General features: G+C 35.1%; 1 non-coding gene across 1 annotated transcript; it reads left to right on the forward strand.

Moving 5' to 3' along the window:
- Positions 1-17,688: 17,688 nt before the first annotated feature.
- LOC116560365 lies at positions 17,689-17,823 on the forward strand. The gene has a single exon (XR_004272943.1). It is a non-coding gene; the product is annotated as a small nucleolar RNA SNORA48 (small nucleolar RNA).
- The last annotated feature ends 4,872 nt before the right edge of the window (positions 17,824-22,695 follow it).

Below are 22,695 nucleotides of genomic sequence, written 5' to 3' on the forward strand. Positions count from 1 at the left end.
CCAGTGCAGTTTTCTTCATGAGTTAGAAAGTCTTGGAAGATGCAAATAATGATAGTTTCCTTGGCATGATGAGAAAGAGGTGTATACATAGGTAGCAAAAACAAACAAACAAACAAAAAGTAATGGTAAAATATTTATAAAGAGAGCACAGTAAATAACTCTGCAGTTGTTGGCAAAAGTCAGCTGAACAGAGATAAATACAAACTGATAAACCAACAAAAACATTTTGAGTATATCATGAAGTTATTTTACCAGGATAATTTATTCATCACAAGAAGTAAACTTGGCAAGCTTGGAAGAGTTGTTCACCAAGATTCAAATATATAAGAGATTTTTTTTTAAAGGATTTTACTTATATTGAAGAGATGAACTTCCCAGTTCATTTTTTTTCCCAACTCACCTCTACTGATGGGCTTAAATAGAATTTTCCTTTTTAAAGAGAATTAATATGTGAAAGTATCCAATGTTAGTTCTATGCATAGCAATTATTTGAAACAATAAAAAGGTGACAACACAATTTATGAGAAGAATTGCATAAGAAACATATACATTTCTTGTATGAAAATAAATTATAGAGCATAGTATCTCATGCAAAGAAGAAATGTAGGCACTCAAGTAGAAAAATAAGGCCATGGAAGTTGTTAAAAATAGTTTGGCCAAGAAAAAGAAAGAGAAAGAAAAGGGAAAATATGTATATGGATATATATACATATATATATATGTGTGTGTGTGTGTGTGTGTTTGTGTGTGTGTGTGTGAATATATATGTGTGTATATGTACACACATATACATACATATAGGTATATATTTAGTTATGAAAATAAAAAAGCACATTGGAAGTATTCAGAATTAGAATAGATGTTGCTTAAAAGAATAGAAGTCATAAAATATGACTTGGTATAATAATTTAAAGCAAAATAGATAAGACCAAACAGTACAAAATTATGTTAGTGGGGAGAAAAAATGGAGATGCAATATTTATATAATTGGCTTTCTTAGAGTGAAGAAAGAACTGAAACTGTACATCAAAAGGATGAGTTAACACAGTATGAGAAGTTACTGAACTCCAAGATTCAAGAACCAAGAAAGAAAACTATTAACATCAAAACAGAAGAATTAGACCACAAAAAAATTGAAAAAAACTTGATAAGGTTTCAAATAGAAATGTAACACCATACTTAATGGTAGCATAATAGAAGCAGTCACATGGAGAACAAGGACACGAGAAGAGTGCTCACCATCATTATTATTTAAAACTCCTCAGCAAATAAGGGATAAAACCAGTTTTTAAACTCTGATATTCTGATTCATAGAATTTATAGGAAGTCTATCTGAAATTCAAATTGAAGTTATTTTATGCCTGAACTCTAATTGCCTACAGTTCACCACAATTCTTCAATAAAATCTGTATAATTAGCAGCATTGATTTAGTGTTGGTATAAAGAAAGAAGCAAAAAGGGTTACAGTCTCAGAATTTCAAACATGTGGAGCATACAAATGAGCACAGTCCTCATTTACAGAAGTAAAAAAGGATGAGAGATTATTATGAACAATGGTATGCCAACCAATTAGATAACACAGCGGTAATGTACCATTTCTTAGAAAGATACAAACCACCAGAATTGACTCAAGAAAAAATTGATTATTTTATCAGACATCAACAAGTAAAGAGCTTAAATTAATAATTTAAAACCTCCAACAAAGAAGAGCCTAAGCTGACTTTAATCATGATTTCTAACAAAAAAATTTAAGGATGAATTAGTATTAACTGTTTACAAACTCTACCAAAAATTATAAGAAGGTGGAACATTTTTTAATTCATTTTGTGTGATTAAGATTACCCAGATAATAAAAGCAGAGAAAGACATTGCTTTAAAGAGCACTATATATTATTATCCTTTGCAAATAGATAAACACAATCCTTAACAAAGTATTGACAAAGTGAAACTGGCCAACACATAAAATGTGTTGGAATGTACACCGTTACCAAAAGGAATGTATCCCAGGAATGTGAGATTATTTTAACATCTAAAAATTAATGTAAGAATATATTACTATTAATCAAATAAAAATCAAACCTTACACAGTCATCTTAATAGATGCTTTTGTCAAAATCCAATATACTTTCATGCTAAACACACTCAACCAAATAGAAATGGTAGGATATGTTGTCAACCCAAAAAGGGGCATCTGCCAAATCCCCACAACTAATAGAATTAATGGAGAATGTTAGAATGCTTTTCCACTTAAATAAGAACTGCTATGAAATGAATATTTTTCCATGCCAAAATTTATATATTAAAACCGTAATGCCCAATATAATGGTGTTTGGAGATGGGCCCTCACAATTAGATCAGTGTCCTTATAATATGAAGTGTGAAAGAGCTGGCTTTTTCTCTGCTTCCTCTCCACTCCATGAAGCTATGAGAGGATGGCTGTCTGCGAAACAGAAAGAAGGCCCTCAGCAGATACCAAATCTGCTGGCACCCTGACCTTGGACTTCCAAGCTCTCAGAATTGTGGGAAGTAAATGTTTACTGTTTAAGCCATCCAGTCTATGGTATTCTGTCATAGCAACCTGAACTAAGGCAAGGACCACCAAGGATGTCTGTTTTGAAACTTCTACCCAATATTGAACTGTAACTTGTAGGGCATAGGTAAAAAAGGAAACAAAAAAATCTCTTCTCTTTATTCACAGATGGCATGATCTTGTACACGGATAAGCATAAGAATTCCTCAGAGAAACAACCTATTAGAGTTTAATTAATGAATTCATCAAGGTGGTAGGATACAGGATCAATATATAAAATCCACTGATTCCTAAAACATATGTCCACACAAAAATTTGTACACAACATTACTCATAATAGCCTTAAAGTGGAAACAATCTATTCATTCGTGGACCTTCATATCCATGGTGAGGACTTAAAAGTTTGTTAATGCTCCATTACATAGTGGTGGGAATGTTAATAAGAGCAAATATTTTGGAAGGCAATTTGAACAGATTAGATGTAGATATTGATATAAATATAGAAAAACTTCAACATTTGACAATGTAACCTAGCAATCCTATTTCTAGAACCATATTCTAAATATCTACAGCCAAATAAACATATAAGAATTTTTAATGCATCACTGTCTGGTATAATGAAAAAATGTAATTTAATGGCAAAACGTAGTTTATTGATATTCTTTCACATATTATGTTGCATAAACTTTTATGTTCATAAGTAGATTATGGTTTAAATTCATATGTTTGTAAAATTAAATATAACATGTGCCATGAGATATGAAAGAATATCAATACTAGTGATGTAAAATAGGATATGAAAGTGGTGAGAAGGGTAAGTGGCAGTGAAATAGTACAATATAACATTTATTGAAAATAAAGATAATTCAATAAGAAATTAATGTACTACAGAACATACAAAAGGCTCAAACAACTTAACAGTGAAGAAACAAATAACCTTGTTTCAGAGTAGACATTTCTCAAAACGAGACATAAAAATGGCCAACAAGTATATGAAAAAATGCTGAGTATCACTGCTCATCAGGAAAATGCAAATCAAAATTACAATGAGCTATCATCTCATCCCAGTTAGCATGGCTGTTATCAAAAAGACAAAAACATTACAAATGCTGGTGAAGATGCAGAGCAAAGGGAACATTTATATTCTGGCAGTGGGAATGTAAGTTAGTACAGTTATTGTGAAAAACAGTGTGGATATTCCACAGAAAGCTAAAAACATAACTGCTATATATCCCAGAAATCCCACTACTGGCTATATATCCAAAAGAAAGAAAATCAATATATTGAAGGGATATCAGCACTCCTATTTTTTTATTGTAGCACTACTCACAATAGCCAAGATATGGAATTAACCTAAGTGTTCATCAACAGATGAATGGATAAAAAGTGTGATGTAAGTACACAATGGAATATTATTCAGACATAAGAAAAGACTGAAATCTTATAATATGCAGCAATATGGATGGTACTAGAGAAGACTATGTTGAGTAAAAGAAGTCAGACACAGAAAGACAAATGCTGCATGATCTCACTCCTATGTGCAAGCTAAAAACTTGACCTCATGGAAATTAGAAAGTGGGTACTAGAGGGTGGGAAAGGTATAAGGGGGTGGGAGACAGGAAGAGATTGGTTAATGAATACAAAATTACAGCTAGATAGGAGGAATGTTATAGTATTCTATAGCATTGTCAGGTGACTATGTTAAACAATAATTTATTGTATTTTTTCAAATAGCTAGAAGAGCAGATTTTGAATGTTACCAACGCAAATAAATGATAAATATTTCAGGTGATGGATGTGCTAATTCTCCTGATTCCATTGTCACACATTGTATATGTGTATCAAAATGTCACACTCTACCCCATAAATAAGTACAATTGTTATGTGCAATTAAATATGTATTAATTACATTTTATTTAATTGCATTAATTGCTATTAAAGAAATAAAGTATATGAATGCTTTTATGTGCATAGAAAATGTCAGAAAAGATAGGCATGTAACTTAAAAGTAGGTACTTCTAGGGAAAGGATGGAAATCTTTATACTATATATCAAAGCTTATAATTTTTGTAACAAATATCTCATAAAAATGAAATATATGTTGAGTTGATGTCACCCTGTTGAAACATAAATGATATTCCATAGCCAATGATGTCTATAGGGTGGAAATTTTTTCTCTTATTATCTTAACATTCCCAGTGGTTAGTCATATAATTTGAATTTGATAAACAGACTAAGTCCATAGTTAATGAAGACTCAGGCTCCTTCTATCTTTCTGCTCTACCATCTGAGCAGATTATAGCCTCAAGGTCACTGTATGACCTAAGGTGGAGGCTGAAGCTCCAGGCATCACATATTTTGTCTTAACTTCTCAGCCTCCTATTTAAAATGTATTCATTTAGAGTGGAGTGTTAACAATTATTATCACAAGAATGGTACAACTGGCCAATTTATTTTATAATTAAAGCGTCAAGGGTTAAAAACTATGTTTACTTTGATCTTTTTCACAATTGGTTTGGTACTTCTTTTGGCTTATAAATTAAAACCAATAAAAGGACAAATTTATAAAGGGACCTAATTATGTCAAATGCATTCTATATATTTTTTTCTGCTATTCAACAATGTACCTTGTCTATTGGTCTCCTCAAAGTTCCTGTCCACTAAACACATTGTTTTTCTGATTCTTCATACTTTCATATCCAAAAGTCTAAAAATCTGGGTGTTTCATAGCAGAACATTGAGTTTTGACAGTTGGTACATCATCTCTGATGTTCACATCTGGCAGCATTATAAAGTGACAGGTCTTTCATAATTTCTTTTGAATTCTCTCTGGTAATGTTAATCATAAGTGATGAACTTTGTATATTCTATGGACATAATGGGCAATTCTATATGACTGAGACTCTAATTTTATTCTCTACTAATGGGCACTAATTGTAACAATCAGTGATTATGTCAGTTAAAGGCAGTGCTGATGGCAATTGATGACAGCAGTGAAAACCCTGACACCATTTTGGAACAGAACTTGGAACAGCCATTTGCAAAGATGGGAGATCAAATTGAATATCAAACAATTACTTTCCTTACACTCATTTATAAGTTTCTTCTATTTGTGAGTACCATGTAGCACGTTGTTCTGAAATGTTTGATAGTTTTCTCAATTCAGTTTTCTCTTATCTATTAGCGTTTCAGTTTTATTATAGTAGATGCATTACTCTCAAAACACAAGTGACTTAAGGGATGTTTAAGAGAAAGGTATCTGTAAACACATAACTCTGAATAACATTGTCTCTGAAATTAGGAGCAAATTATGGCTAAGGAAAGTGACAGATGACTACACAACTCCCAATGGAACATCTGGATTGAGTGACATGCTAGACTTACTTTCTACTTCCCTGTCAATATTCCTGGGTGTTTACAAGTCTTCTGCTACCCTCAAATAAATACAATCCTTTTCACAGATATTAAATTTGCATCATATCTATTGATAGGGTTAGCTCCAAAGTTATAAAATATTTTCATAAAAGAATATTACTTGACAATTAGGTAGAGAACAAATAATATTTATGGACACAAAATAAAGTGAGAAATCAACATAACTATAGTAACAAAAGAACTAACTTTTATTGAATATCTACTATTTACAGATGCTATGTTAACTTCTGAAACAAATTTATGGAAGATGGCTGAACAAAACAGCTCTGGAGTGCAGTTCCCAGTGAGAACACAAAGGGTGAGTGATCACTGCATTTCCAAATGAGACTTTACTGCCCACAGACCAGGAGATTCCCAGGCAGAAAAGCGCCACAAGTCTCCAGCACGGCAGTTTCAGCTGGCACAGCGGGTGGGTCTCTGCACAAAAACTCACACAAATCTGGGTGGCTGTCTCAACTGGTGCCTGGAACGCCTAAGAAACAGAGTCACCCATTCAACTGAAAAAAAGGGGGCTGAAACAGGGAGCCAGGTGATCTGGCTCGGTGAGTCCCACCCCCGCAAAAGACCAGCAATCTGAAGCACTCTGGATTGAGAGTTTCAGATTAAGCACAACTGGAACCGGGAAGGTCTACCTCTGGGGGGGGAAGGGCATCCACCATTACCGAGGCAGTCCATCACTACTGAGGCAGTCCGCCCTTACAGAGGCAGTCCATTACCGAGGCAGACCGCCATAACTAAGGCAGTTCTAACTATACCTCTATAAACAAAACTGCAAGGAAGTTCACACAGCAGCTGGGCAGAGCCCACAGCAGCTCAGCAACACCTCTGCTTCATAGACCTTCTTTCATGTCCTTCATGGACCCCTCTTTGACAACTTCCATGTGGAACATGGATCTCTATCTGCATGTTGCTATGGTGTCTTATGCTTCCTTTCATTGTGCTTATCACAGTGCACTAAAACTTTCTCTTCATCACCTTGGCCGAATTATAACTTCTTATCACAGTGAGCTTTTCTTGTTACTTTTTTAGCTGTAGTCCCTTTAGCATAATATTGAGTGTATAGTAGATACTCAGCAAACATTGAATAAGTAAATAAATGAATGAGTGAATGAGTAGGGCAAAGATTTTCAAAACAAGGTCGGTATCTAAGGAACCAAACACATGATGTGGTCAGGGAAGGGTCTAGGAAATTTTAAACCACACAATCTCTCAGAACTCATCACTGCCTCATGTAGTATGGTTTTCTAGGTAGATACACAAGATGACAGTGGTTCTTTTTGTCTAACTTTACACTACACTAAAGATGTGCCACACCGTAACACTGGTTTCTTTAAAATGTTAATGAGACATTATAATTATAAAAGGCTTGAAAATCTTTACAAGAAGTACAATTTAAAGGTAAATGTTTATTACTCACTTTATTATTTCCTGTGCTCAATATTCAGCCTGAAGCTGTTAAGAAAATCATTAATTTTAAGTTTCCCTGATTCATTTTTAGATTCTTCAGGATGAAGATAATATTAGGAACTAACAAAACTACTTGAAACAAATTTATGTTTAGCAAATCAGTTTCATTCTATTCTCTGAAATCAATTATCTAAAATTATAACACACAACTATGTTTGAACGTAGTACATGTGATACTTTGTATGTATATACATATATGTATATTAACAGTGGTTATCTTTAAATTGAGTGATTACTAGCTATTTAATAGGTTACCTATTTTTTCCAGCCCTTACACATTTTCAGTAGTAAGTATCCATTATTTATATTAATAATAAAAACATTTGAGGAACATTTATCTGATAGATACTGTGCACAAATTGTTATAATTTATCTTGTTTAATAGTCCACTACACCTCTATAATTTGGATATTATTATCTCTACTTTATAAATTAGGAAACTGAAGCTTGAAGAAACGCATTGACATTCCTGAGGTTAACAAATGATGGAGACAAGATTTGAACCCATAGCCCATTCTTTTAATCATACATGCCAGATTCACTGGAAATGGAAATGAGAGAGAAATGGAAAGAGAGATAGGCTGACAAAAAGATGGAAATAGTTAGACATTCTGTAATTGTTTTGTATCAGCAAGGCAATGTTGTTTTGGTTAAAAAAAAAAGTTGCTAAATTGAATACATTGAGCTATGGATTCATTTGGATCCATCTTGTTTTCTGAAAGTAGCTAATGTGGGCTTGTAACAAATAATCTCTAATGTATTGTCCAATCTTAAATTCTGAAAGTTCAAAGCTCAGAGAACTTGGATGCTTGAGCCCTTGATAGGCTTAAACCAAGGCTCTCTTATTTGATAATATACACAGAGAAGACATTATTATCACTTAGTAATAATTATATTTAGAGATCATTTTGTTTGTCACCTCAGTGGAGCTTTTTGACTCATGGCAACATGCCTCAATAACCTTATAACCTGCTTCTGATTTTTTTCTAAGCAATTTTGAGCTGAATTGTTTTTAGTGTGCTCTAGACAGAGCAAAGGAGCTGAAAGATGAGAGGATGAGGGGAGGAATGGAAGAACAGACAGCAAACAAAGTGTCGGAAGGCATTTCCGGAGCAAATGTGTGACTGTAACAATTGTATGACTCTAGGAATCGCCATTGAGAAACTAAAGATGAATTGCCACAGAAGAAAGCAGGAAATAAATTCCAGAAATGAAAACTTGAAAATGGAAAATATATGATGTGGTAATTGGCAAGATATACATGGAGAGCAAGATTATTTTGGTCACACAGATAATACAAGCCAACATTTTACTTAACAATTCATTCTCTTCTGTTTTCTGCAGTTAGCAAATTAGATGTGAATAGTATATATCTTCTATTCCAGGGACTCAAATCTGCTCAGAAAAGTGTGCATTAGTGCAGCTTGTGCGACATCAGTGGAAAGTGCTTGGGTGCTCTCCATGTTGGTTAAGCCTAAGACATCTACCACATTTATTTTTTTTTTTTAGAACAGTGAAGCAAATTGATTAAAATGACAATCAAGAGTGTAGAGTTTCTCATGTTAGGATCATGTCAAATAAAAAAATAGTAAGCAGCAGTTTTAGTCAAAATTGGGAAGCAAATAGAAGAATAACAAATTGTGACATGGAAATACTTAAACCTGATGGTGGCAGAAATGCACCTCTGATTTCAAAATCTTTTATTTTTTAGAACTTGAAAATTGTTTGGAAGAAGTAGAGCTTTTGTGATTAGTCTGGGAAGATAACACAAATGAAACATCATTGACTTCAAATATTAAAAGCTCAGTAAAAGAGAAATGGTTTTGTTTTGACTCAAGGGTACAACTGGGATGGAAAAGAATACACAGAGAGGCAGCCTTTGGTTTCATATTAGGAAGACTTTAAATTATAATTTTTCAATACCAAAATAGACTACTGCACAACTTGGGAAAAGTTCTTTAATGGGATGTGTTACAGAATCTCTTTGAATATCTGTATAGATGCTAACAGTAGGATTGGTAAATTAATTAGAAGTTTGTACTGATATCTGATCTCTACAAGCCTTTTAAGACTTCCAATGTAATAAAAGCAATGGTTTGAGACTGCATTAGAAAAATTAACAACAATTATAGGAGTTTCTAGATTCTTCACAACTTCTTAACCCTGCCTGGAACCAGTGTTTGCAAGGGTTGTGGGGAAGTGGAACAGTGCAGGAGGAGACATAAGAAGATATAACAGCAAACAGTGACAATAATAAGTGTGGAATTTCAGTGAAATAAACAGACTCATTGTGATCATAATTGTACATAAACCTGCCTATTCAAATTCTGCCCATTTTCCAATGTCTGATGCAAGGATCATTCCTTAAAGGAATACCTCTTTAACTTAAAGCCGCTAATGGGTACAAGCACTGTCTCAAGCAATGCACTTCAAGCTGATTGTTTAAACACTTGTAGCCTCATCTGCCACTGAAAACCTGAAGGCTAACAATGATTTAAAATACTAAAGTTCTTTAAAATTATTATTTTAAAAGCTCTGTAGCTACTTTAATCATCAAATTGCTTTATCTCATTTTAACATTTCTTTCCCTCAGTACTCTCAGTTCTTAGATCCTTGATGATCTAAATCTTATTTCTCTAAATACTCATCCTTGTTGTTTGGGTCTAATTAAGTTTCCAGGTTGCTTAGGAAACTGAACCTAGGCAGCAGCTGCCAGGCTTTACAATGAGGTCCCACTCCAATTCAGCTTCTTTGTCAGAGGTTAAATGGACAATATATTTTATTTCAGAAGAAATATTTTTAAAATAGTGTATTTAATTGAAATGTAAAATATATTTTGCTATGTAATAGTCCAAGAAATCCTTTTTTCTAATGGTTGCTGAAGGAAAAGAGGGCTGTGTTACTGTTAGAACTACATGTTCCAGGAGGTGACAATCCATTGTATCAGATGCAGGCAGTGTTGGGGACCTGGCTGGGAGTAAGATGGGAACTGTATTTGCAGGAGTGCCAGCATCTCTAGACAGCAAATGAAAACCACCTGCCAGAGCAATGATGCCCAGGAGCCTCCGTCAGGCCAGGCAGGCAGAGTCAATTGTTCTTGGAAAATGAAGAAAAAAAAGACTTCTGTGTCATAGAAATTAAAATGGTTCAAGAGATGAACAACATAAGGATAATGGTTTTAACAGAGTTATGAAGCTTTCGTGGACTTTTTTTTTTGCATGTTTTATTATAATTCAGAATGATTAATTAAAGAGCAAGTTATTTATATCAACTGGCTAGACATAATATCAAAAAAGTATATCATTTACTATCAAGTATCTTAACGTTATTAACTGTTATTTGTGCCATTTTTGAATGCATAGCTTAATTTAGTCATTAAATATGCATTTACTGAATGCCAGGTACTTGACATGAATTGTCACGTGCGAGTGACACAGAGGAGGTGGAGGAGACAATGCTAGGAAGAAAAGGAAAGAGCAAATGATGAAGGATTTTGCAGGACATGTTAAAGGTATTTTCTTCATCAGAGGATAACAGAGAATTATGTTAATATTTTACAATACAAAAAAATGGTTCATTTGATAAAGAATTCATATTCTTTAGGGAACCTGGATTAGAAATGGGATAGCTGACCAGGCGTGGTGGCTCAAGCCTGTAATCTCAGCACTTTGGGAGGCTGCGGTAGGTGGATCACGAGGTCAAGTAGAAACCCTGTCTCTACTAAAAAATACAAAAAATTAGCTGGGCTTGGTGGCTTGGTGGAGTGCGCCTGTAGTCCAAGCTACTTGGGAGGCTGAGGCAGGAGAATTGCTTGAACCTCGGAGGTGGAGGTTGCAGTGAGCCAAGATCACGCCACTGCATTCCAGCCTGGCGCCTGGTGACAGAGCAAGACTCTGTCTCAAAAAAAAAAAAGAAAAAGAAAAAGAAAGAAAAGAAATGGGATAGCTGGAAGTAGAGACATGAGGAGCTGTTACTGAAATCCAGTGGTGAGATGCTGGTGGCTTAAGCTATAGTAGCAGCAATGGAGATGCAGAGAGGTAGATGAATTTGAGGTAGAATTTGGAAGAAAATTTAACACAATTGGCTTTCGGGTATGGCCAGTGAGTGAGAGAGAGAAGTTAAGGTATAAGCTAAGATTTCTGACATAGGCAGGTGGTGTGATATTAGGATAATCCTTTGAGGTAGAAAAACATCAGAAACAAAGCAGACCATAGAAAAAAGATTTACTGAGTACCAGCCCTGGGTAATGTCTTTCTAGGCATGAGACATAGTGAAAAGTAAGCAGGACAACGATTTTGATATATGTAACTCATATCCAGGTTGAGAAATCAAAAGGAAACAAACTGTCAATTACGTAAATACACCAATCGTATGGTGAGAAGATATTGGTGTCATAGTGGGAAGTGCTAAGAAGAAGACTTAAAAGGAATACAAGAACAAGATGTGATAGAGAACATAAAAATTAGATGATCAAACAAGTCTTATGGGACATCCAGCAATGATGAGAAGGAAATTGCCTTGTAAAGATCTGGAAACACAGCATCCAAGGCAGAAGAACTAGTGAGCGTAGACATCTGTCTGATTAAAGGTAGTGAGCAGGTGCATTAAAAGAGTGGTAGGTCATGAGACCCACACAATTAATCAGGGACCCCAACATGTAGAAACTTGTAGGCTTTGTAGAGCTTTAATTTTTTTCTGACAGATGAAAAGATAATGAAAGATTTTAGGTAGGCAGTAACATGGTAGGACTTTTAATTGACTTTTGTGTAGAAAATGGTTGATTTTAAAGGGATAAGAGAGCAGGATACCAAGTAAGAAGGATGTCACTATAGCTACAAGTAGATTGGTAAATATGATGGTGATTAGATGAGACTGTTTTCTTCTTATTCCTATTATTTTCTCTGAGAGCTATGAGAAAAAGTATTGATTGAAGATAAGAGGTGAGGAAGAGATTTTGGGAATTCGTGAAAAGAGGGGAGGAGCAATATTTTGTTGCTTGAGTGCAAGTGAAAAGTAAATACATAGTTGGATTTACCCAGATTTGGAATTTTGTTGACAGTATTAGGGAGTTGAAGATAAAGAAATCGATAACGTTTGCAAGTACATGATTATAATATTGTATCATAGAATGTGCATAAAGGAGAGATGGATAGTGAAAGATGGCAAAAGGATAGGTAGTCTTTAGGGAGAAATTATTGGACTGGAGTTGTTAGAGAAAACTACAAGCAGAGGAGGTATGGGAGAGAAAAAGAGTGATAGGGCGAGAGACCAAACAACTTGAAATCGAGATTTCAGAGAAAGTACAATTGGCCATGACATAGAATTGGGTCAGTAAGATGGGTAAAGAACTTGGTCAATGGAAATAAGATTTTTTTAAAAAGAGGCCAGAATATTGGTGGACTATTCTATTAAGTGGGCATTAGCAGGCATCATGATGGGAGCAGGAGTAGAAAATAAAGTGTGTCAGATGCTAAAGTCATCAGTCAACAAAAGAAGAATCACCAGGATCACAAGCATAGAGTGGGAATATAATTTGATTACGTGAGCTTCAAATTATCTTGGGTATTTGCAGGAGAAGTGGAGAGGAGTCCTGTTGCCAGAATATGTGGCTTTACAATCATTCCTCATATACAGAGTTTTTAGGAAAGAACTGAAGTCTACAAGATTGCCAAGAAGATTTTTAGCATCTATCTAGAAGTCAAGGAAGTGACATGAGTAACAAAAGATTTGGTTACTTGATGGTAGTGGAACATAAGAGAGTGTTGGGCTTAGCAAATAAGAATTTTGAAGAGTATCACCCTTTAAAGGAGACAGAAAAGAAGAAACAATAAGGAGAATAAGAAACATCTAGAAGGGCGGAAGTGGTACCACAAGTAGTGCCATAGAATCCAGGGAAAGATAACACTTCAAGAGGGAGGTAGTCATTGGCACTATAAAAGATAAGCAAAAGATAACAATGAAAGAGTGTCTTTTTGATATATAAATGTAAGATCGTTAATGAATTTGTCAAATGTAACATCAGTGGAGTGATGAAGGTAGAAGTCAGATTGCCTTAGATTGAAGAGTGAATTGAAGAAAGAGTTGTAGTCAATAATTGTAAATTATTCTAAAGAGGTCTGATATGAAGCTTGCAAAGGAAAGAACAAAGATAGCTGAAGAGAATAGCGTGGTTTAGAAATAATTTATTGTTGTTTTAAATAAAGACCTTGTAAATGAATACATTCTTCTCTGTTCACACTTATGACGTCTTATGGAACTGAATACATTCAATGACAATTATCTCTTCACAAACCTAGCATCTAAATTCTCTTGTGAGTCTATCAAAGGTGATGAACATATCCTTTTTTATTTGTGTGTGTGTGTGGGATGGAACCTCGCTCTGTCACCCAGACAGGAATGCAGTGGTGTGATCTTAGGTCACTGCAACCTCTGCCTCTCAGGTTCAAGTGATTCTTGTGCCTCAGCCTCCTGAGTAGCTGGGTCTACAGGCACACAGTGGTGAAACATAATGATTATACGTTCCACTGTGGTAGATATTTGGGTATCAAAGTTATTTTATTTAACTTTGATACCCAAATATCTACCACAGTGGAACGTATAAGCATTAAAAATAATCTTTTTGCATTGATTTCTACATAAAAACTATATTTTGGAAAAATGGAGAGATTAATAGGATTAAAGTAGAACAGTAGAAAAGAAGAATTCAAAAATGTTTTACAATGGCAAGATAAAGAGCTTAATCTTTATGGTATTATGTTTGACAGGAAAATAGATATCCAGAAAGAAACATCAGAAAGACTCCCAAGTATGTAAGTCTAAATGACTTGATATTTATGGGCAGCTGGCAGACAGAGAGTCATGAGTGAATTGGAAGTTTAGGAATCACTGGAGTGGAGGGATAGGTGATCATAAAGGAAAAACACTCAGATATCTTCTAGAATTGAGATGAGAGAAGTAAGGCGTGAAGTAGACGCTCTCCTCAACAAATGACCATTTAGCTGGGAATATTATTTAAACACACAAACACAATCATTTAAAGTCTCTGGGAATTGTCTTAAGGGCACACAGTAAACAGAAAAGTATTTATTCAAGAGAATCCATAAAATCTCTGTAAGAACAAGAAGAGACAGGTATTTGAGCCATGACTGACACCTCCCTGTATCAAGCTATTTCTAATAGAAACTACTAGGCGAACTCTAATCCAGTTGGATGTGATCAAGAGAATGGGGATTCCTCTTTTCCTAGTGCCAAATCTGGGACTACAATTTAACCCCAGGAAGGGTAGACTACTAGTGTTTCTTATTTATCTCAGCCCTGGGTTAGAGAAGCTCTATTCTGGGCAGTCACAAGTTAATTGAACTCTGTGCCTCTACCCTGTCTTTATTTATAGGGCAGAAACTCTAACCCAGATACAGAAGGCTGAGAACACTATTCCCTGATCACTCATGCCCCAGCTCACTCATAGGGTGTAGTTTCCATGTCAGGATCACATTACAGGTAATGTAAACTGCTTTGAAGAGGGCCAGTGGTTGGACTTAGCAGATAAAGACTTCAAAGTAGCTATTATAAATATAGTCAAAGCCTGAAAATCACACTTCCAGTGTGATTTGAAGGAAAGTATGGTGATAATATCTCACTGAACAAATAATCTGTATAAAGATAGAAATTATTTAAAAAACAAAAAAAAACAAAAAACAAATTCTGGCCTAGTGTGGTGGCTCATGCCTGTAATCCTAGCACTTTGGGAGATCACTTGAGGTCAGGAGTTTGAAACCAGCCTGGCCAACATGGTGAAACCCCATCTCTACTAAAAATACAAAAACATTAGCCAGGTATGGGGGTAGGCACCTGCAATCCCAGCTAATTGGGAGGTTGAGGCAGGAGAATCGCTTGACTCTGGGAGGCAGAGGTTGCAGTGAGCAGAGATTGCACCACTGTGCTCTGCCTAGGCAACAGAGTAAGATTCTGTCTTCAACAACAACAACAAAAATTCTGGATTTGAAAATTACAACTGACTAAATGTGGGACTCCATTTTGTGCACCAACAGCCACATAATTTGAGTGGAAAGAGGAAAAAGAAAAACAGAGAAAAGAGAAAGGGAGAAAGTATATGAAACTAAATAGTGACTTAAAACTTTCCAAATCTGATGTAAAAGATTAAACATCCAAAAAGTACAACAAACTCCAAATTAGACAAATGTACAGAGATCAACACCCAGGCACATCACATTCAAAATGTTGAAAGCAAAAGACAAAGAGGAAATCTGAAAAGCAGCAAGAGAAAAAATGACTCATCAAGAACAAGGGAACTCAAATAAGATCAGCAGCAGACTTTTATCAGAAAAAAATAGAAGCCACAGGCAATGGGATGACATAGTTGAAATGGTCAAAGAGAAAAAATCTTACAAAGATAACAAGGAATATTTTATAATGAAAAAAAGGTATGTTCACAAGGAAGATATAATAATTTTACACATTTATGTACCTAACAACAGAATCCCCAAATATATGAAGGAAACACTGATAATTGGGAGACTAAATAGACAATTTACAATAATGGTTGGAGACGAATACTTCTTTTCAATAATGGATAGAATAGCTCAGTAAAGATTCAACAAGTAAATGGAAGAATTGAATAATACTATAAAAACTAAATTTAACAAACATCTATAGAGTATGCCACTCAACAACAGCAGAATATTATCCTTCTCAAGTACACATTTGAACCTTCTCCAAGACACAACATAGACAAGGTCATAAAGCAAGCCTTAATATATTTAAATGGATTGAAATCATACGTAAGTATTCTCTCCAACCACAATAAAATTAAAATCAGCAACGGAAAGAAACTGGGGAATTCACAAATAAAACTGGTTCAAATAAGAAATCATAAGGGAAATCAGCACTCTCAGAAGAATGAAAATGATAAGGTAGCATACTAAATCTTGTAAGATTCAACTAAAGCGGTGCTCAGAGGGAAATTTATTGCTGCAAATGCCTATTTTAAAAGAGAAAGCTTAAGTTAATAACTTAATCTTCTACCTTAAGGCATAGGAAAAAGTAGAGAAAACTAAACCCAAAGCAAGCAAAAGAAAGAAAATAATGTGGGTTAGAGTAGAAATAAATGAAATAGAGAACGGCAAAGCATCGGAGAAAACCCATAAAGCTAAAAGATGTTTTTTTGCAGAAAGTCAAAAAAATTGACAAATTTTAGCAAGATTAATCTAGAGTGAAGACTGAAATTGACAAAATCAGGAATAAAAGAGGAGACGTCGCTGTTGGCCTTACTTAAGTATGGATTTAAAAAGGAAACTATGAAGAACTATATGCAAATACAAGTAAGTTTGATCACTTAGATCAATAATTCCTTTAAAGACACAAACTACTTAAACTGACTCAAGAAGAAAGAGAAAATCTGACTAAGGTTACAAAGGGCAAAAATACTTAATTAATAACTTTATAACTTTCAACAAAGCAATATCCAGGCCAAGGTGACTTTGCTTTGAATTCTAGCAAATATTCAGAAAAGAATTTAAATCAATTTTTACAACATCTTCCAAAAAAATAGAGAAAACTTTCAAATTTTATATCATCATTATTACCATAATACCGAAAACAGGCAAAATGTCACAAGAAAATAAATCTACAAATTCATATTCATTCTAAAATAGATGCAAAAATTCTTAACAGACTAGGTAAGAAAAAATGATCTTGCAATATATAAAGAGTTTATACCCAACAATAAAGTAGGATTTAATACAGAAAATCAAGGTTAATTTACATGTAAAAAAAGTCAATGTAATATATAATTTTAATAGAAGAACAAAACCACTCTATTATTTTTAAAGACATAAGAAAAAATATTTTTCTCATTAAATCTAATATACTTTCACAATTAAAACAAATCAACAAATTAGGAATAGAAGGGAATTTTCTTAATCTGATAATAGGCATGTATGAAAACCACAGCTTACATCAATAAGTAATTGGTGGATGCATTTCCTTTATATTTAGGAATAATATAAGGATTTTCAGACAAGAAAAAAAGCCAGTCACATTAGAAAGGAAAAAGTTAAACTATCAATATTCAAATATGATATGATCTTGAATGTGGAAAAATCTAAGAATTCCAAGAATAAAACTACTAGCATTAAGAAATGAGTTCAGCAGTGTATTAGGATTCCGGATGAATACACAAAATTAAATTATATATTTAAACATGAGTAATGAACAATCCAAAAATAAAATGAAAAATGTGTCCCTTATCTGGGTGGAGTGGCATCTGGTTGCTAATGCTCATCTCAAACCAGCCAGGGACAAGACAATATCTTGTTTATCCCAACTTGGCTTTTGGTCTATGTTCAAGACTCATTAATGCCTTGGACATATGGATTTCCAAGGGAGAAAATTAAGAAAAAATTTAATTTATAATAGCATCAAAAGGAATAAAATTATTAATAATAATTTAACATAAGAAATGCCAGACTATACAATAAAAACTATGAGACTTTCTGAAATATATTAAATCAGACTTAAATGTAAAAGTAGTTTATATTGGTACGGTATTATTAAGATTGCAATATTCCCCAAATTAATCTATGATTAATGAAATCTTTGTCAAAACATCTCGTGGCTTTTTTTTTTTTTTTTTTTTTTGGCAGAGAATGACAAGCTGATGCTAAAAATTCTTATGGAAATATAAAAGACCCAGGACTCAGATTGGCCAAAATGATCTTAAAAAGCAACAAAGTTGAAGCACTCACATGTCCTAATTTCAGAACTTGCTACACATACACAGCTGCAGTAGACAAGAAAGTGTGATACTGGCCTACGAAAAGACATATAGATCAATAAAATAGAATTGAGAGTGCATAAATAAATTTTTTTACATTTATGGTCAATTGATTTTTAACATAGGTGCCAAGGTATTTCATTGGGAATTAGGTAGTCTTTTTAATAAATACTGCTAGGACAACTGGATATTCACATGCAAAAGAATAAATTTTGTCTTTTAACTCACATCAGACACAAAAAATTATTTAAAATGGAACAGAAATGCAGGAGCTAAAACTATAAAACTCTTAGAAGAAAATATAGATGTAAATCTATATGGCCTTCAATTAGGCAATGCTTTCTTAGATAGGACATCAAAAGAACAAGTGACAAAATTAAAAAAAGTTGATAAATTAGACCACATCAGAATTTAAAACTTTTGAGCTACAAAGGATATCCTCAGAAAGTGAAAAGACAACCCTAACAAGAGAAAAAAATTTGGAAATTATATGCAATAAGGGACTGATGGATATAAAAATGTATTAAAAACTCATAGAACTCAATGATAAAATGTTAAATAATTCAATTAAAATGTGCAAAGGATTTGAATATATATGTCTGAAAGAAGATATAGAAATAGCCAATAAACACATGAAAAGGTTGGTTTTCAATGTCTTAGCTATCAGGGAAATGCAAATCAAAACCACAGTGAAATACCACTTCACATCAATAGGATGGCTACTATCAGAAACAAACAAACAGAAAATAAGTGTAGGCAAGAATGTAGAGAAGTTGATACTTTCATTTGCTGCTGTTTACAATGTAAAGTGATGCAGCCACATTGGAATACAGTTTGACAATTCCTCAAAACTTTATAAAGTTACCAGATGTTATAGTTATTTTCTTTTTCAACTTGCGTGGATCAGAGTATGCACTGGCCTACATTATTTCTGAGTGTGCCTGTGAGGGTAGTTTCAAAAGAGGTTGGTTTTGAATTAGTTGACTGGGTAAAGCAGATTTCCCTCCCCAATGTGTGAGTACATCATTCAACCCACCAAGGGCCTAAATAGAACAAAAGGAAAAAGGTTGAATTCTCTCTGCCTGCTGCGTAAACTGACACATTGGTCTTCTCTTGCTCTTGTGCTGAGACTTGTACCCTTCAGTACTACTGGATTTCAAGACTTTGAACTCAGTCCAGAATTTACATTACCAGCTTTCCTGAGTCTTCCATTGCAGATGGAAGATTGCTCAGCTTCCATGATTATGAGCCAATTCTATCCCTATCTAACTATCTGTCTATCTATCTACCAACCTACCTACCTATCATCTAGCTAGCTAGCTATGTACCTACCTATTATCTATCTATCTATATCTCCTATGGTTATATTTCTGTGGAGAATCATAAATAATACATATTTTGGTACTGAGAGTGGGGTATTTGCTTATATCATTTTCTGGAATGAGGGAGATAACAAAGCAACCATTTATAAAAATCGAGAAGCTAGGTGACTGTACATGATGCTTTGAACATTTTCAGGAAACTGAATTATATGTATATAGAACATTGAAAAACACATATTCATAAATTTTAACACTACAAACTTTCTCTATATCTTCTTATTGTATCCGTAGAAAATATACAGTGTTTAATCACATGGTAAGTAGAAAGAAAACTTATAAAATTACTACACTACCTAAAAATTATATGGTTTATCTTTCTCTCAGCATTTCCCAAAGAAACCTACAACCTTTTACCAGGATAACTATGCATTGAGGAAAAGAAAATGAGCACTTTTGGGACGACTAAACACCAACTTTGAACTGATACTATTCCAGGACATCCCATTGTCACTGTGGCTTTCTAAACAGAGTAGTGGCTTATGAAGATCAGGTAATAAATGGAGTTTTAGCTCAGGTCTGTTTCATGGTGTGCTTTTTAGTTCCCCATTTCAAGAACACATAATTGGAATAGACATACTAAGCAGATGGCAGAAACCTCACATTGTTTCTGACTCATAGAGTGAGGACTATTACAGTGGGAGAAGCCAAGTGAAAGCCATTAGAACTGTCTCTACCTAGGAAATAATAAACCAAAACCAATAATGCATTCCTGGATGGATTGTAGAGATCAGCACCACTATTAAGGACTTGGAGGATTCAAGATTGGTGATTTTCATCACATGCCCATTCAACTTGACTGTGTGGCTCGTGCAGAAGAAAGATGGATCTTGGAGAATGACAGTGCATTATTACAAGCTTAACCAGGTTGTGACTCCAATTGCAGCTGCTGTACCAGATGTGGTTTCCTTGCTTGAGCAAATTAACATATCCACTGATGCCTGGTATGCAGCTATCGAGCTGGCAAATGCTTTTTTCTAGTTACTTGTTAGTAAAGACTGCCAGCCGCAGTTTGCTCTCAGATGGCAAGGCTAGCAATACACCTTCACTGTCCTACCTCAGGGGTATATCAGCTCTCTAACCCTGTGTCATAAATTACTTTGTGGGTATCTTGATTACCTTTTCTTGCCACAAATTACCATACTGATTCATTACATTGATGATACTATCCTCATTGGACATAGTGAGCAAGACGTGGCAGCTACTCTTGACTAATTCATAAGAAATTCATGTGTCAGACGGTGAGAACTAACCGACTAAAATTCAGGTGTCTTCTGTCTCAGTGAAATTTCTAAGCATCCAGTTGTATGGGCATGTCGAGATATTCCTTCAAGGCAAGAGATGAGTTATTGCACCTGGCCCCTTCTACAATCAGAAAAGAGGCACAGTGCCTAATGTGCTGCTTTGGACTTCATAACCAACATATTCTCATTTGGGTGTAATACTCTGGTCTATTTACTGAAAGACCTGAAATGCTGCTATTTTCGAGTGAGGTCCAGACCAAGAGAAGGCTCAGCAAGAGGTCTAGTCTGCTGTCCGAGATGCTCTGCTGCTAGGGCTGTTTGGTCCAGCAACTCTAAATGTGCCTCCAGTGTCAGTGGCAGACAAGTATGCTATTTTGAACCTTTGGCAGTCCCCTATAGGTGAATCACAGGGCACACTCTTAGGAGTTTGGAGTAAAGCCCTGCCATCCTCCACAGATAATTGCTCTCCTTTTGAGAAACAGCTCTTGGTCTGCTACTGGGCTTTAGTATAGACTGAATGAGCCACCAAGTTACCATGCAACCTAAGCTGCCATCGTGAACTGGGTGTTATCTGACCCATTAAGCCATAAAGTTGGACATGAACAGTAGTATTCTATCAAATGAAAGTGATATATATGGCTATATGGGGTCAGGCCAGAGCAGGCCCTGAAGGGTCAAGTAAGTTACACAAAGAAATAGTCCAAATGTGCATTTTTCTATATGAAAGAGGCAGCATTTTTTATTCTTACTGAAATGAATACTTCCTATGAACATAGATTTGCCTTCTCTGCATTCAGTGATTTTGTCAAAACTACCATTCATGGACTTACAGAATGCCTCATCCATCATGTCATGGTATTCCACACAGCATTGTTTCCGTCAGGAAACACAACAAAAAAGTGCTTCAGTGGGCCCATGCTCAGGGTATTAACTGGTTTCACCATATTCTCCATCATTCGGAGGCAGCTGGCTTCAGGAAGATGTGGCATGGCCTTTTGAAGACCAAGTTACATTGTCAGCTAGGCCGCAATGCCTTGTCGGCCTGGGGCAAGGTTCTCCAGAAGACCGTATATGCTCTGAATCAGTGTCCAGTATATGGTATTGTTTCTCCCATAGCCAAGATTTTTGAGGCCAGGAATCAAGGGGTGGAAGCATGAGTTGTACCACTCACTATTATGCCTAATGATCCACTAAACAGTCTTTTATTTTCTGTTCTGGTGACCTCATACTCTGCTGCACTAGAGGTCTTAGCCCCAGAGGCAGGAATATTTCCACCAGGAGTAATAATTATTCCACTGAACTGGAAGTTAATATGGCCACCTGGCCACTTTTTAAGGCTCCACATGACTCTGAATCAACAGGATAAGAAGGGAGTTATTGTGTTGGGTGAGATGAGTAATTGTGGCTACCAAGAAGGAGTGCCAGGATACAATGGAGGTAAGGAGGAGTATGTTTGGAATACAGGAGATCCCTTAGGGCGTCTCTTAGTATTACCATGCCCTGTGATAAAGGTCAGTGGAAAACTACAATCTAATACACTCAGGACCAATAATCAACCAGATCCCTCAGGAAGGAAGGTTTGAGTCAACTCACCAGATAAATGACCACAGCCAGCTGAGGTGCTTGCTGAAGGCAAAGAGAACACAGAATGGATAGCAGAAGGTGGTAGTTATAGATACCAGCTCTAACCATGTGACCAGTTATAGAAATGAGGACTGTAATTGTCATTAGTATTTCTTATTTTGTCATGGAGGGGTGTGTGTGTGTGTACATATCCGTGTGTATCCTACTGGTTCTATTTCTCTGGAGAACTTGGGCTAATACACGATATGATTCAGCATTTCCTCT

The sequence above is a fragment of the Sapajus apella genome, unplaced genomic scaffold (genome assembly GCF_009761245.1).
Source record: "Sapajus apella isolate SASKATOON/1434 unplaced genomic scaffold, GSC_monkey_1.0 scaffold25, whole genome shotgun sequence".
Lineage (NCBI taxonomy): Eukaryota > Metazoa > Chordata > Mammalia > Primates > Cebidae > Sapajus > Sapajus apella.